General features: G+C 55.7%; 1 long non-coding RNA gene across 1 annotated transcript; it reads right to left on the reverse strand.

Annotated features, from left to right (window-relative positions):
* Positions 1-440: 440 nt before the first annotated feature.
* LOC306665010 lies at positions 441-12,686 on the reverse strand. Its single transcript, XR_013764888.1, has 4 exons — positions 12,528-12,686; positions 10,536-10,810; positions 3,564-3,601; positions 441-1,685 (listed from the first exon to the last, which is right to left on the reverse strand). It is a non-coding gene; the product is annotated as an uncharacterized lncRNA (long non-coding RNA).
* Positions 12,687-14,401: the final 1,715 nt, after the last annotated feature.

Raw genomic sequence — 14,401 nt, forward strand, 5'->3', positions numbered from 1 at the left:
AGAGGCTCCAGGAGCAGGCGAGAGCATTAAGAAGCCACAGCAGGTCCCAGAGAAACATGGGGAGAGGTGGGCGCTGCAAGTAAACGCCACCCTCCAGGTTTCTGGCTGTGTGACTGTCAACGCCCTGGCTGTCATCAGACCAAGGGAGCCTTTCCTGTGGTCCCCGCGTTTCCTGGCACAGGAGGGTACCAGGCGGGCTGCTCCCCTCCTGAGCCTGGACTCCCCTGGAGCTGACAGATCCCGCACACCTTGGTGGCAGGCCCTGGGCATCCACACTGCCACAGGGCCTCCGGGTACCTGGCAGCACCCCTGAGCTGCGGAGGGGGAACGTGGGAGGACAGGCCAGGGATCAAGGTGGAATCCCTGCTGTGGCCTCCGCTCAGCATACACCCTCACACTCAGGAGGTATGAACTTCGTGTTCAGAAAGAAAAGACTCAAGGCAGTTAGATCACCTGTTTTATTTTAATCTATGAAAAATGATTAATTTCGAAGTTCAGCAATATAAGAGTATCCAAAAGCAAGGAGGCTCATCGCTGTTTCTTAGACCACGTTGCATGCGTTGAGCTGGCTCGGGACCCAGGCTCGTTCTTTACCTTTGCACAGTTTTAATGAGCACAGGCCTCGTGAGGCCTCCACACACTCTCAGGGTCTTGACTGCACCGGACACGGGTTGGGCAAGGCCACGAGGGCCTCTCCAACAGAAGTCGGATCTGGCTGGCCTCACACCCCCTGCTTCAGGCCGGGTCTGCGGGTGGCAGCTGTCCATGGGGCCAGGGGATGGCTGGGTGCTCACAGTGGGCACTCAGTTGCCGGCCCTCCTGTCCAGCACCCTCAGGTGGACTCCCATTGGCCAGGCCCCCTGCCTGGAGGCTTCAGCAGTGTGAGGAGCGGGACACCTGCAGTCTTTCTTGGGGCCAAGTCCACACCCTGCCCACACCTGAGCTGTCATGCCTTCCCTGGGAGAATGTTGGTCATTGACCAGGGGCAGCTTTCCCTTCCAGGGGCCCTCAAGACAGAGAAGCAGGCTGCAGAAGCAGGCCAATCACCAGCACTGGGTCCACTTCTGAAGGAGGGCCCCTCTCGGCTGCCTGCCTAGACTCAAGGGCAAGACTTCTCTGAGCCCAGGGCAAAGTCACACAGAAGCTTGAAAGGGGAGGTGAAGACAGCTGAGCGCTCTCCCTGGGCGCCCAGCCATTACTGCGGTCCTTCCTGGTTACCTGGCTCGTGGTGTGCGAGAGGCCTCTGGAAAGCAAAGTCAAAGAAACCAACGGGGTCCCGAGAAACAGCCAGTCCGAGCACAGTAATGCAAGACCTGCAAACTCCCAGTACAGCGGAACTTCTATGGAGCCCCAGCCAGGGACAAGAGTGTGGAGCTGCAAAGGGCCCAGAGGGTAACATGGGCAGAGCAGGAGCTCCGCGCCTCCTCCAGACTCCTCTCCACCAGGCTCAGGCGTCCGGGGTGGAGGGGCATGCGTACAGCGTGAGTACTTTTCCAGAGCCAGCCTCCCGTTTCACAGGTCCAAACAGTCTGTTTAAATATGTCATTTCTACAAAGTGATTTACATTTAAAGTACAAAGTGCAAATACTATGTGTGTCTGCTGTTGAGTTGCTCTTTGGTGAGGGAGATTCCCACATGTCTGGAAGCCGCCGTGGAAGGTCCGCCGCTCATCCTTGCTTCCTGGGCTGGAAGAGAGGAGAGGGGGAGACATGAAGAGGGCACATCCTGCCTCGGGAGAGAGATGACTGGCCACAGGACGGGAGGGAAGAGTGGACGTGGGGCGGGTGAGAGCGTCCTGGACGGCCAGCACCCCTGCCCGTCCTGAGACAACCAGAAGGCCCAGGAAACACGTCAGTCGAGAAAACTCGCATTGACTTGAGGCATTTTGAGTGAACTCTACCTTCATGTTCTGCAGACTTTCTGTTCCCTTCCATTCATTACACAGACACGGTTTTTATAATCTAATTTTTGCTTCAACGAGGATAAAGGTGCAGTAGCTTTTTAAATTTTCCTTTTCATCTTTTCAAAAAATACACCTTAAAAAGTGTTTTGGTGTGGGTATCTCGCTCCATCAGCACCAGACTTCCTGTTATGGTAACTGAGGAGCAGGGAAGCAGGAGGCCTGGGCTGTCTCCGAGGCAGGCATCCCTGCAGGATCAGGTCCACCCCGTCTTCTGTCGAATTATCTAGGATTATTAAACTTTAAGTCTAGGCAACTTCTGGGTTGGCTTATGTTCCCCATGATAAAGATCTGAGGGGGAGGTGAGAAGAGAGAACTGAACTCCTACACTGAGCCGAGGACAGGTTTGCTTGACTAGTCATCAGTAACGACAGCCCCGGGCACATTTCACCAGCCATCAGAGAGAACTGCTAAGGAGGCATGCTCTGTGGCTGCTTCCTAGGTCGGCCGCAGCTCCGACACACCAGGGGAGTTGGCGTTGTGATTGAACATTAGCTCTGAGCGTCTGCCATCACCCTGCCTTGACGCCTTGCCTCTGGTAATTCACCAAGTGATGGGCTTTGGTGGCGGGTACCACTCTATTCCTCAAAGATGTACTGATGGACTTCAGCTATGGTGTCACCAGCAAGGGCCAGCCCTTACTGCCAGGATGGTGCCTGCACAAGACCAGCCAGGCTACCCCTTCAGGGACCAGGAAAACTAGGGACGCTGCTCTGGCTGCTTCCCCTGGGACAGAGCTGAAGAGTGAGGCTGTGTCCGATGGTGCTATTGTCTAATGAAGACCACCCTGGGGAGCCTGGGGCTCGGCCGGACACCTGCTTTCACAACAGCCTGGTTCCCAAGTGGTGTGCATTGGGATTTAAAGTTAAAACCATGAACGTTTGCTGAACAAATCACGAGCGTTTCCTGAAGAAACGATTTTAAATGACAACCAAGATGTGTGTCTGGAGGTCTCCACTTACAACCCAGGGCGAGCCCAGAGGCTGGCTGAGGGTGCCCTGCTGACATCAGGCAGGGGCAACAGCACAGAGGAGAGACTCGCCTGGCTTCCAGGGAGGGACAAGTGTCTGCTGGAAAATGGTCTCTGTGCAGAGTGTGTCCGGGTGCTGGAGAGAGACACCTGATGGCAGCCTTTACCGGCACCATCCACGTGCAGATCAGAAACACAGAACATGCTTATGAACACACAGGCAGGAAGTCAGGAACCCCTCTGGGGGCTCAGCGCCCGCAGCCTCAGACTCTCCAGGGGAAAGGTGCGTGACATGAACGCGAGTCTCCTCACCTACCCGCTGCTTAAATGCAAGAGATGGACTTCAAGCACCCAGACAACAGCTTAGAAAACAGCCACCTCCACTCAACAAGACTCAGAAATCATCCTTAAAATACTTAAAATTTCAAATGATAAAAAGAGGGCAAAATCTGTGAAGTGATTCAGCAAATCGGTGGTTTCAGGCAGCATTTTGACAGACGGGCGAGCGGTGGGGTGGCCTCAGGGACAGGCCCCCCTGTGAGGCTTCTTCCCTGGGCGGGTCCTCCTCCCTGCATCTCCGCATTCTGTGAGTGGTCCAGCAGATCATTAAGGCTCCGACGGAGACACACTTACCTGCCTAGGAGGCGAGCCCTCGGCGCTGCCTCTGGGGGCTGTCGGGGGAAAAAGACAGTTACCAAGGGAAGGCGTCACTGGGCGCCAGGTAAGCTGGGGGCCATCTGCTCAGCGGGCACTGCCGACTGGCGGGCTTGTGTGCGTGAAGAACATGGACGCCTCAAGCACAGGTCAGGAGCAGCAGCGGGCTGTGGAGCTGCTTCTCAAGCATGGACTACAAATGCTCTGGTCAACTTGAAAGCACGTTTTGATTTATCTGAATCCCTGGGCCAAGTCCACTGACCCCAGAGAACTTTCTTCTCGGACTTTCCCACACATTCCCAGAGGAGCCTAGATTCTGTGGATGAAGCCCCGAGTCAGGTGCCATACAAGGTTTTGAAATCTTTGGGTTTCATGTTAAAATCAGTAAAAACCACCATGTGTGTCTCAAAATGATTTTCCCTGAATCTTGGGGTACAGCTGACGCTGCAGGGAGCTGTGCCACGCGCTCCCTGGCTTCACTGCCCAGGTCCCGGTAACACCCAGGGTCCTTCCTTCCTTCTCTCACCCCGAGCATCCATTCCTGGGTGTCCCAGCAACTCCTCCTGTTTAGTCCTCCTGCCTCCACCTTCCTGATCCCTGCCTTTGCTCAGTGCTCCTCCGGGTCCACCTGGCACCACCCTCTTATTTTCCCAGGTTCTGGGGGTGGCTCTCCCCCTCTCCTGGCTTCCTCCTACCTGGAGGGCAGCCTCTCGCTCCAATTTCTTTGCCCTTTCTCCTTCCTCCTCCCTGACACGGAACACGGCCCTCCTGGGTGGACTCAGGCCTCGTCTTCTTCGTATCTACGGCCACTCACTGGTGGGCCCAGTCATGTACACCCTGGTGGTGCCCAGGGGCATGCAGGCCCACATCTCCTTCAGACGGCCCGCCCCAGTCAGATTCTCTCCAACAACACTCGACGCACTTAGGTGTGTAAGCATTCCTGACTCTCAGGGAATAGGACAGGCTGGACTCTCTGTCCCCTCCACGCCTGCTGTCCCCCGCTCCCAGGACAAGCTGGTCCTGTTCCAGAGCCTCTCGGGACACACCGCCGGAGCCAGCCTCAGGCTGACCCCTCAGGCCTTCCCTGTCCTGTGTGTCAGCCGGACACACCCTGACTGTACCCCAGCCCTCCAGTCCACGCCCCTGCTCACAGGGACGGGACCCCCACAGCCCCCTCCCCCCCTCCTCGCCCAGCCCTTCCCACCCGTGGCCTGCACCACGTGGCAACCAGGGATCCCTTTAAACAGGAGTCAGGACGTGTCCTTCCCACCAGACGGTCTCCTGCTCAGAGCGCCGGCTGGAGTCTCCTGGACAACTCAAGGCTGGGTGCTTCCTGTCCCCACAGGTCCCCTTGGTTCCAGCGTGAGCTCTGCAGGGTGTGTGGCTTGTTGATTTTACTGACTTATTTTGGCAACGTCCAGGACAGGGGCACTTAGGGAGTAAAGTGCCTTCAATTCACCAACAGATGAAAGGTAATGTTTGTCCACCAAATGCCTTGATTAATGGTTGATTTATATCTACTAAAATGAGCGGGAAAAAATGAGATTATTCTATTTTCCTACTCTATCTTCCTTGCCATGCTGAGGCAAATAGAAACCAGTGTGAAAGGGTAAGAGGCAAATGCATGTAGCAAACTGCAAACATTAAACAATTAGGAGTTTTCTTTTTCTCACTTGCAGGTTTTAATGACCTAAGTATTAGGATAACCACTGATACTTTTCTGCTTTATTTTGCCTGAAATGACTACTTTAAAAAAAAAAAAAAAAAAATGCATGGTGCAGTGGCCACACCTAAAATCCTAGCAACTGTGGCGGCTGAGGCAGGAGGATGAAAGGCCAGTCTCAACAACTAAGCATGACCCTGTCTCAAAATAAAAAATTAAAGAGGAGGGCTGGAAATGTAGCTCAGTGAGTTCTTGGGTTCTACTCCCAGGACCACAAAAATAGATGGGTTGATTGACAGATAAATAGGTAGATGGATAGATAGCTGAGAAAAAAAAAAAAAAAAAGGATTCAAATCCAAAGAGTACTACAGTGATTCTTTCACTCTCTTCTGGGCCAGTGCAGCTATTCAGCAACGGTCTGTTCTTTTTTCTTTTTTGGCTTTGTTTTATGACTTGTAATTTGAGGTAGATATAGGTAAAGGGAAATGACAGTAAAAAAAGTTAATATCTGTAGGTGTAAGAAAAAAGCTTGCTCCCTTGATGGAAAGAGTAGGAATTTCATAACCTCTGGCAGGACATTCCATTCAAGACGGGTTAGGGAAAACACCATGCAAAACACAGGAAGAGAGGAGAAAAATGTTATTAGTGGATCTCAACGGAACAGAATGCAAATTAGCAAAATAAATATCCAGCACGGCCACGCTGATAAACACGGGATCCAGGGAGACCACCAAGGAGGGAGAGGGACATGTCTCCCGCCACCCGCATGGGTGCAGGACATCCGGGGTGGTACAGCTCTGGCACTGCGAGGTGGGACCAGTCCCAGCCACCCTGGTAGCACCACTTTCAGACAATTATTTCTTTCTTCTATTTTTTAATAATAGTGATCGTTTAGATCAAGCTTTCCAATGTGTCTTCACTGCACTAATTTAAATGTAAATCATTTGTCATTGCTTCAAATCAATGTGGCTAATTTAGAAAGTGCAGGTACATGATCCCATTGCCAGAGGACACCCCTGTGCACCTGCATGCAGACCTGCATGCCTGCATACGTCTGCCTGCACGCTGGCCTCGACCTCTCCACGTCCCTGGGAGTCAGCAGCACACGAGCAACAGAACAGCTGCGTGTCTGCATCTGGCCAGTCTGTCCCTCAGCTGAAGCATTTCTACTGGATGAAATGAAAACCAAGAGGGACACCTGGCTCCTCTGCATCCCGCTCCTCCCTGTGATGGGCGGACACCCTCCCAGCTCCTCAGCGGCAGCAGATGCCCTGGTCCCCTCGGACCCACGAGACTGCTCTGCTGTGAACCAGAGGAGGCGCGTGACCCTGAGCCAGGGAGAGTCTGTGGTCACTATGCTGCAGCCAGACCCACGAGGGCGGCCAGCTCGCACGACAGGCTTCCATCTGTTGGTGCTGTAATGAGGCCCCTCTGAAGACCCCCCACCCCTCTGCTGCTGCCAGCTCTTCACACTCTCCAAACCCCAGTTCTTCCTGGGTCCTGGTAGGCCCTGCGTGGGACAGGCCACATCACACCCAGCTGTTCACACCAGCTTCCAAACACTGCCCCAGGAACCCAGCTTATTCATCGGAAGCCAGTCCGGGGCAGTGGGCTGATGCCCTTGGCCTGGGTGTATCGACACTGTCTTTGATGTTCTGCATCTGCAGCTGTGACATCTGGGGCCTTGCTGACCACGAGGAGCGCCCGCTCCTGGAGACTACCTTTCACACACATGCCTGCCCACCCTGCCTGGCACCGCAGCCTGCTCTGGGGAAGCCTGCACACAGGCCTCACCCACCTCCCCACCAAGACAGGGTGCCCCTCATCATGGGATCTGAGAGAATCAGACTCTTCCAATGGCAATCGGACCTCTTGGCCCTGTGCACCTCAAAATCACGTACACGCACTATCCTGGGGCAGAGATGGATGCAGGACCATCATGGAGTAGGGCACTTGGGCCAGGACAGCGTCCATGCTCACAGTACGGGAAGGGCTTCATGCAGTTCCCAGTTGTCCACCAGGCTGGCCACAGTGACTCCCGTGGAGGGTGCAGGTGTGTTTGAGAAGCCTCCCCTGCTCCCTGCAGTGGGGCTCTGCTGCAGCCCCTTGGAGGTGCCAGCTAGGTGTGCCGTCCCCTGCACAGGCCACTAGTCCCCGCCTCCATCTGGTTCCCTGCGCTTTAGACCCACTGCACAGCCCCCTGGGATTCCAGGTGTGCCCCCGAGGCCCTGCTGCCTGAGACCAGGGGACTCATTCTCCCTCTCGCTGCCTTTCCAACTCTGTGGTGTCAGGCACCATTCTGGGGGCCGGGCCACAGGCCCCGTGGACCCAGGGCCCAAGGGTGGAACGCACAGGGACAGCACTGAGGGTCCGGCGTGCAGGAGGAGAGTCTGAGGTACAATACAGGGTGGACAACTCCTGAGAGCCCTCTGCCCGGGGCCAGGCTGGCGTGAAGCCGACCGGGGTGGTCGAGAGTCAAGCAGGTGCTGGTGGAGAGCGTTCCAGCCACACCAGGAGGGTCCAGTGACAGCAGAGGCTGGTGACAGGCTGGGGACACGCAGGGCAGGGCCAGTGAGGGCCGTCCTGCGGCACTGACAGGAGCAACGGGCTTTGCTCTCCCTCCAGGGAGCCAGGCCCTCAGGGATGTCCTCACCGCCGGGGCTCTGACCAGATGGAGGCCGGCGCTCAGGAGGCTGCTGTGGGGTCCAGGTGCGAGCCCCGCCCGTCTACATGCCCACTCTCTGCGTCACTGCTTCTCTCCTGCCTCTGCCTCCCCTCTGACACCTGGGCAGCTCTCCTGGTCTGCCCCGTCCAACTTCAGGCTGGCCAAGGCTCGGCCTTTCTGTACTCACTCCTCAAGCCTCAGCAAGCCAGGCCTTTGGGGACCAGCACACCCCTCCTCCCCAAGCTCCATCCTGGTCCCCCCTCCAAGACAGTCAGGGGTCCTCCACGCCATGCTCCAGAGCTAGACGGCACACCCAGGAGGCAGCACCTCTGAGTCCAGGCCTGGCCACTGGCCCAAGGCGGTGGCTGCAGGCGACACCTCCAGCGTCCACTCTCCGGGGCAGAAGAGGCTCCGCCGCACCATCAGGCAGTCCAGGTTCTCCACAAAGGCAACCCCAGCTGAGCGGCTGCAGAATCCTGAAGCAGCTCTCCCTGGGGTGCTGTGCCGTCCAGAGGCTGCTCCCGGGAACCTCTGCAGCAGTCGGCTCCGCACCTCCGGTGGTGTGGACACTCTGAGCTTGCGCTGACCTAGAGGATGGAGGCACCGGGTGCCTTGGAGCTGCTGCCGTGGGTCTGGTCCCTCTCTCCGCCCTGGGCTGCAAGCTTGGGCGGGACCTGCCTGGGCCCCGAGCCCCGGAAGGACACATGCTCTCCTTCCACGCCTGGCATTTGGCCCAGACCACGGCGCCTCTGTGGCTTTGTATCTGATGCGCTTCTCTCTTTGTACACACAGTGAGATCCACCCAGCACCTGTCCCCTGGGGTCCACCACCATCCCCAACGTCTTCTGTGAGCAGACAACAGAATTGTGTTGCGCACAGAGGGATCCATGGCAGGAGCATGCCCGACGCTGGGGGACACGTGACCCTTCTGTGCTGATGGCCTGCTGGGCAGAAGCCTCCCCAGTGTGCCATGGCCAGCCTGAGTGCCGCAGCCCGCTGACCCCAGAGGCTAGCCCTGCAGTGGGCACAGAGAGCTGGTGCCGAGACGCCCGAGTGCCAAGGCTGAGCTGACCCACATTCCGAGGACAGTCCCCACAGTGCCACGGCGCACAGGACAGAGCCACTGGCTTTCCCCGTGAGGACAGGAGAGCTGGGCGCGGTGGCCGCGCCTGCACGCCAGAGGCTCGGGAGACTGAGGCAGGAGGATCACCGGTTCAGAGGCAGCTTCAGCGAAGCAGCAGCACCCCTCTCTGGACTGGGAGCAGTGGGGTAAGCACCCCTGGGTTCAGTCCTCAGCACTAAGAAAAGGGAAAAGAGAAAACCTGGCAGTAGGCCACGGGGTGAGAGCCCTCGGGGGACATGTCCTTGCAGAAGCCGCTTGAGACTCCCCGAGGGACCCCGACTCCTGAATTCTGCCACGCAGCAGCTCTGGTCGTGGAACACCAGCTGACGGCGGGAACTCGTCCAGCTTCAGCCTGGGCAGGGGCTCTGCACTGCTGCGGCTGAAGGGAAGGACTCCGCAGGCCCAAGTCCACCACGCAGCGGGGCCACCGCTGCCCAGCCTCCCGGGATCCCTCAACTCTGGAGGCTGGCCTTGTTGGGGGCTTTATTCCTACAACGGCACTAGGCCTCCACTTCCCTGGGACCCTAAGCAGCAACCAATGCCAAAGAGAGTGAGGCAAGAGGTGAGGAGAGGCCCCATCTTGGGCCACAGGCAGTCGGGCGGGGTCAGCAGAGAAGAGCCCAGAGCCCCAGACGGAGTCTCCTCAGCACAAGCAGGTGAGGTGGGGTCCAGCTCCTGCAGCGATGGCCAAGGACAGGTGCTAAGGGATGTCTGTAGGGTGCAGGCGCACTGGTGTGGACAAGGACCCCAGCCGCTGGGGGCTGAGACGGTGCCCCGCCTGCACCTGCCTGGTCCTGTGGCAGCAGCTGCAGAAGACCAGGCACAGTGGCAGGGACCTCATGCGCTGAGCATGCTTGCCCACTGTGAAGCAGTGGAGACTGATGACCTCACCACCCACAACGGTGGCCAGCATAACACGGCCGAGGTAGCACACAGCAGGGAAGAGTAAGTCTGGATACTGGTGATCTGTTGTTCTGCCTACCCACTGGACTGGACATTGGTTGAAGCCTGTGCTCTGGGTCAGTGAGCCCATGTCCAATAGCACCTGAGTCATACTTTGAACTTCGAAAGGCAAAACAAGGTTGGAAAGTTGAGCCCTGTGATCTGAACAGCAAGACGCTCAGTCCAGAGCCATGCTCGGCTCACAACATCTACCCTGCTCTCTCGGATCCTGACCAGCTGGCCTGCTGCCCAAGGTTTATGATTCCTACAGCAGTGGCCCGCAAGCACTATGTCCTGTTCTCAAACATGGTACCAGATGCAGACTTTAAAACTTAGGAAGTGAACACACAGACTCAGACAGCAATCACACAGATATCACACTCAGACACGCAGGGAGGGCAGACAGGAAGGGAACACACAGATGTCACGCTCAGACACGCAGGAAGACAGAAGGAAGGGAACACACATCACGCTCCAACACACACTTGGCACTCCACACAGGAAGTGAACAGGACATCATGCTCCGACACAGGCGTGGGGATGTGGGGCAAGGCTCACTGTGGCGCTTCCGTGTGCTGGCTCTGCCCTCCTCCTTGGTGGCGCCCAGACAGCCCGTCAGCTCCTGCACAGAGAGGGCCTTGTTGTTGTTCACATCGCAGTACTCCACAAACTTCTTCACACATTTTTGGGCTTGGATTTCTTGCGAAGGAATCTCTTGAAGGGTTTGATTTCCTTCTTGCCGATGTCCCCGCTGGAGTTTTTATCGAGCAGCTTGATAATACCAGTGCACGACCCTCTCCTCCAGGGTGTGGCTGGGGTCTGGTTCTGAGAGCCTGGAAGGAAGAGGCTTGTTGGATGCAGAAGCTTCCCGTCTCCACCCAGCCCCCCAGGGCCTCCGCCTGGGTCCACCCTGTTGCACTTACATCTGAGACCCACTGACAAGACAGAAAAGCTGACCAGCAAACGCCTTTAAAGTTGGTTCGATCACGAATGCCACCGTGATTGTGTGCACATCAGGCCTGTGCCTGGCACATGCTCAGGGAGAGAAGGTCCAGGGCCTGGGCAGCACGACAGGGCGCCCACTAACACCCTCCTGTCACCTCTGGCCTCTCAATGTGATCAGTCTCCAATCATGTAATATAATGCATGGACACGTTAAAGGGTCATCAAAGGATCCACAGCAAAATTCCTTAAGGTTGCAAGTAGACAACCCCTTGGATTAAAAACAGTTTGCTATTTTAAGAAATGAGAAGGTAGGGCTGGGGTTGGTAAGCAGCAGAGCACTTGCCTAGTACCTGCAAGGCACTGGGTTCGATGCTCAGCACTGCATATAAATAAATAAAAATAAATGTCACTGCCAACTAAAAATATCTTAAAAAAAAGAAGAAGAAATGAATAGGTAAAAGCTGCCTGAAGCCTGGCTCCGAGTCAGACCTGGTGGTGGCAACTCCCACGCGGGAGGTGGCTGTGCATGCCCACACCAGCCTCCCACGGCTCTGCACGCCACCGTCCCCAGGTGAGTGAGCTGTGCTCCTGAATGCAGCCATGACCATCCAGTTTGCTGACACTGTGACGGGTCTCCCAACTCGCAGAGGAACTCTCAGAGAGCAGGCCACTCGCTGCCTTCAGCTGCAGCTTCCGGGGAGAACCCTCCCTCCAAGACCATGAGATTGTAAAGTTGCAACTCAGTGATGTTTGGCTTAATTAAATTCAATTTTCTACCCATTCATGACCTTTTCCGTTAGTGTTGCCTTCCCGGAGTCGTCTTTAGTAGAGACGAGAAGATGGAGGTCCTTCAGCTAAGAGACCAAAGGCTAACATCAACCTGGGTGGCTGGGAACATTGAGGGCTTGAGGACAGGAGAGGGAGAAGTCCAACATTCATGACAATACAGCATTAGACTCTCCACTGGAAACACTCCTTTAGAATACACAGATGCATTGTTGCTGGTTGCCAGGAGGAACAGACAGTGCTAGGGTTGCTGTGGCAACGATGCGCGTGGAGCCTCCATCCTCCCATGTCACCTGTGGGTACCGAACGGCACTTGCTCCCAGCCCTCGGGCAAGCCTGCAGCACACCAAGGGGACCCTCTGGGCTCTGAGCCGAGTGACGGGGCCTCCTGCCTGCTGCCACTCAGCCACACTTGGAAACTGGCGAGGTGGCAAATTTCATGAGCTTCGAGTTTCACGGTAAGTGAATCACATTTTGAGAGTTTTAAGTGGTACACGTAATTCCAGGGATTTAAAGCCCAAACGATAGCTGTAAAATGGGATCTGAGGCATGAGGCCATCAGGAGTAGGGCCCGCCCCAAGCCCAGCGACCCTTGGAAAGGAAAGAAAGGCCAGGCCTCTTCCCCTGTGGCAGCACAGAGAACGTGCCGAGCAGCCTGTGGTCTGGGAGGGGCTCCTTCCTTCAGCCCAACTACCTCCTGACGGGAAGTAGTAGAGGCCCAGCCTCAAGGGTCTGCTGCTTCCCGTGATCTGAGCCCCGTGCTCTTGAACACCTGGGGCTCCTTGCCAGCACACTGCCTTGCGGGGAAGCACAGCGAACCTGCTCGACGGAGAGGAGGGGTCGGAGACGGCGTGGACCATGTCTGTAGACAGCGCATCCAGGATGCTGGTCAAAAACTCATGCTTTTTGGCACCAGGACAACCTGAAAAAAAAAAAAAAAAAAATTCACAAAGGCTAACAGATTTTTCTCCACAATAGAAAGGAATGTTTCTGTGTGTGGAAATTCTAATGTTGGGCTGCCTTAATGTTAATTAGCTAATTTTAATGCTTATAGGTGCTTTGAAATATGCATTTTTTAGAATTTCGAATCAGGTATTATTGAATGCAATATCTGACATTTAGTGAATTACATGAGACTAAGATCCACACAGTATCTCAGTCATGGACGCAGCAGTCCATGGCTGCTGTCCCTGTCCCACACGAGTCAAGCGAGGTTTAACAAAGGAAGCACACCAAGCTTTGCACGTGCTGGAGCTCCAACCCAGGTGGCAAGACTGGGGCTGGTGGCACCACTGAACCCTCCTGTGGCCACAGCACCATGGTCATAACAGAAAGCAGGGGATGCTCTGGAGCTTCTCTTAGGAGCAGAGCTACACATGAGCATCAGCTGGACGGGAGTTAGCACGAGCAAACCCAGAGCTGATACATGCGGATTCCCAGGGTCCAGGATGATTCAGCGATTCAGTTCATCTAAAGGTTAAAATTCCACAACGTACCACACACACAAAAACCATGTAAGTACCAGTCTTGCTCACCCCACGTGGAATTCCCTAACCCTCTCTGCCCCTCCACATCGGAGACCTCCCCGCCACCCTGAGTTCCGGATCGAGAGATGGCCCCTCTTTGGGGTCTTTCCTTCCTGTGAGTTCCCCACCGTGCCTGACACCAGCATGCAGGACTGGGTGGGCATGGTGGCAGCCCCTCAGCCTTACTGTGCAGGACAGCCTGAACCGTCCTCCCTGCACAGGCCCTCCAGACAGAGAAGACCCAGCAAGGCTGGCTGCACAGAAAGCCAGCAGACGAGACTGAGGAGGACGGTGCCAGAGTAGAGGGCAGAGGGGGTGGCGCCTGTGATTTTGTAAACTCAGGAATATTGGCAGAGAGCCTTGGAAGCTGAAAGAGGTGGCCAGAGGAGATGAGTGGTGGCCAGGTCCACCTCATCAGCACACACGGTCTGACTCAGAAGAGAAAATTCCCAACAGAAAGCTTTGTAATTATTGGACATGCATCTGACTTATGATCAAGTAAGAGTGCTCACGGGCATTGATCTGTGGGGCTTTTCAGCACCCAGAGGTGGCCTGCTGGGACTGTCAAAGGTCTTCCTTCCCAGGCCTTATTTACATGAATGATTTTCCTTTTCACAGTCAAGTCACATTTCACTGACAATACGGAACACAGGCTTCATGTCTTACTCTGCAAAGAGGAAGCCTGGGCTGCTCAGCATACACACAAAATCAGTTCTTTGGCATGTCCTTCAGGTATGAAAGTCTCAAGGCCCTGAGAAATGGCCAAAGCACCAAGTGGCTCTCCTGGTCACAATCAGAATGAGAATAGAGAAAAGAGCTTTTATCAGCTGAGATGATGGAAGCAGACTGGTTGAGGGAAATAGCCTCCTTTCATCACAGTGGGGGGTCTTCCTTGCTGTGAGCTGAAAGGCGTCAACACTTCCTTGGTGAACCTGAGACTTGAACCGTGACCCTTGAGACCGCCTGTCCAAGTCCGCTCTTTCTCCCCTCCCTGTGGCAGAGCCCGTCCAGCTCTTCCTCCACCATGTCTGTGGCTCTCTTCCTCCTGCCCTTTCCCCCTGGGAAAAATTTCCACGACTGAGCACCACTGTGCAGGCTGTTAAAAGGCCACTCCTCTCTGACCTGGGAGGGCACTCCAGGGTGGAAGGGCCTCAACCAGGAGGCAGC

Source organism: Sciurus vulgaris, assembly GCF_902686455.1.
Source record: "Sciurus vulgaris genome assembly, chromosome: 7".
Lineage (NCBI taxonomy): Eukaryota > Metazoa > Chordata > Mammalia > Rodentia > Sciuridae > Sciurus > Sciurus vulgaris.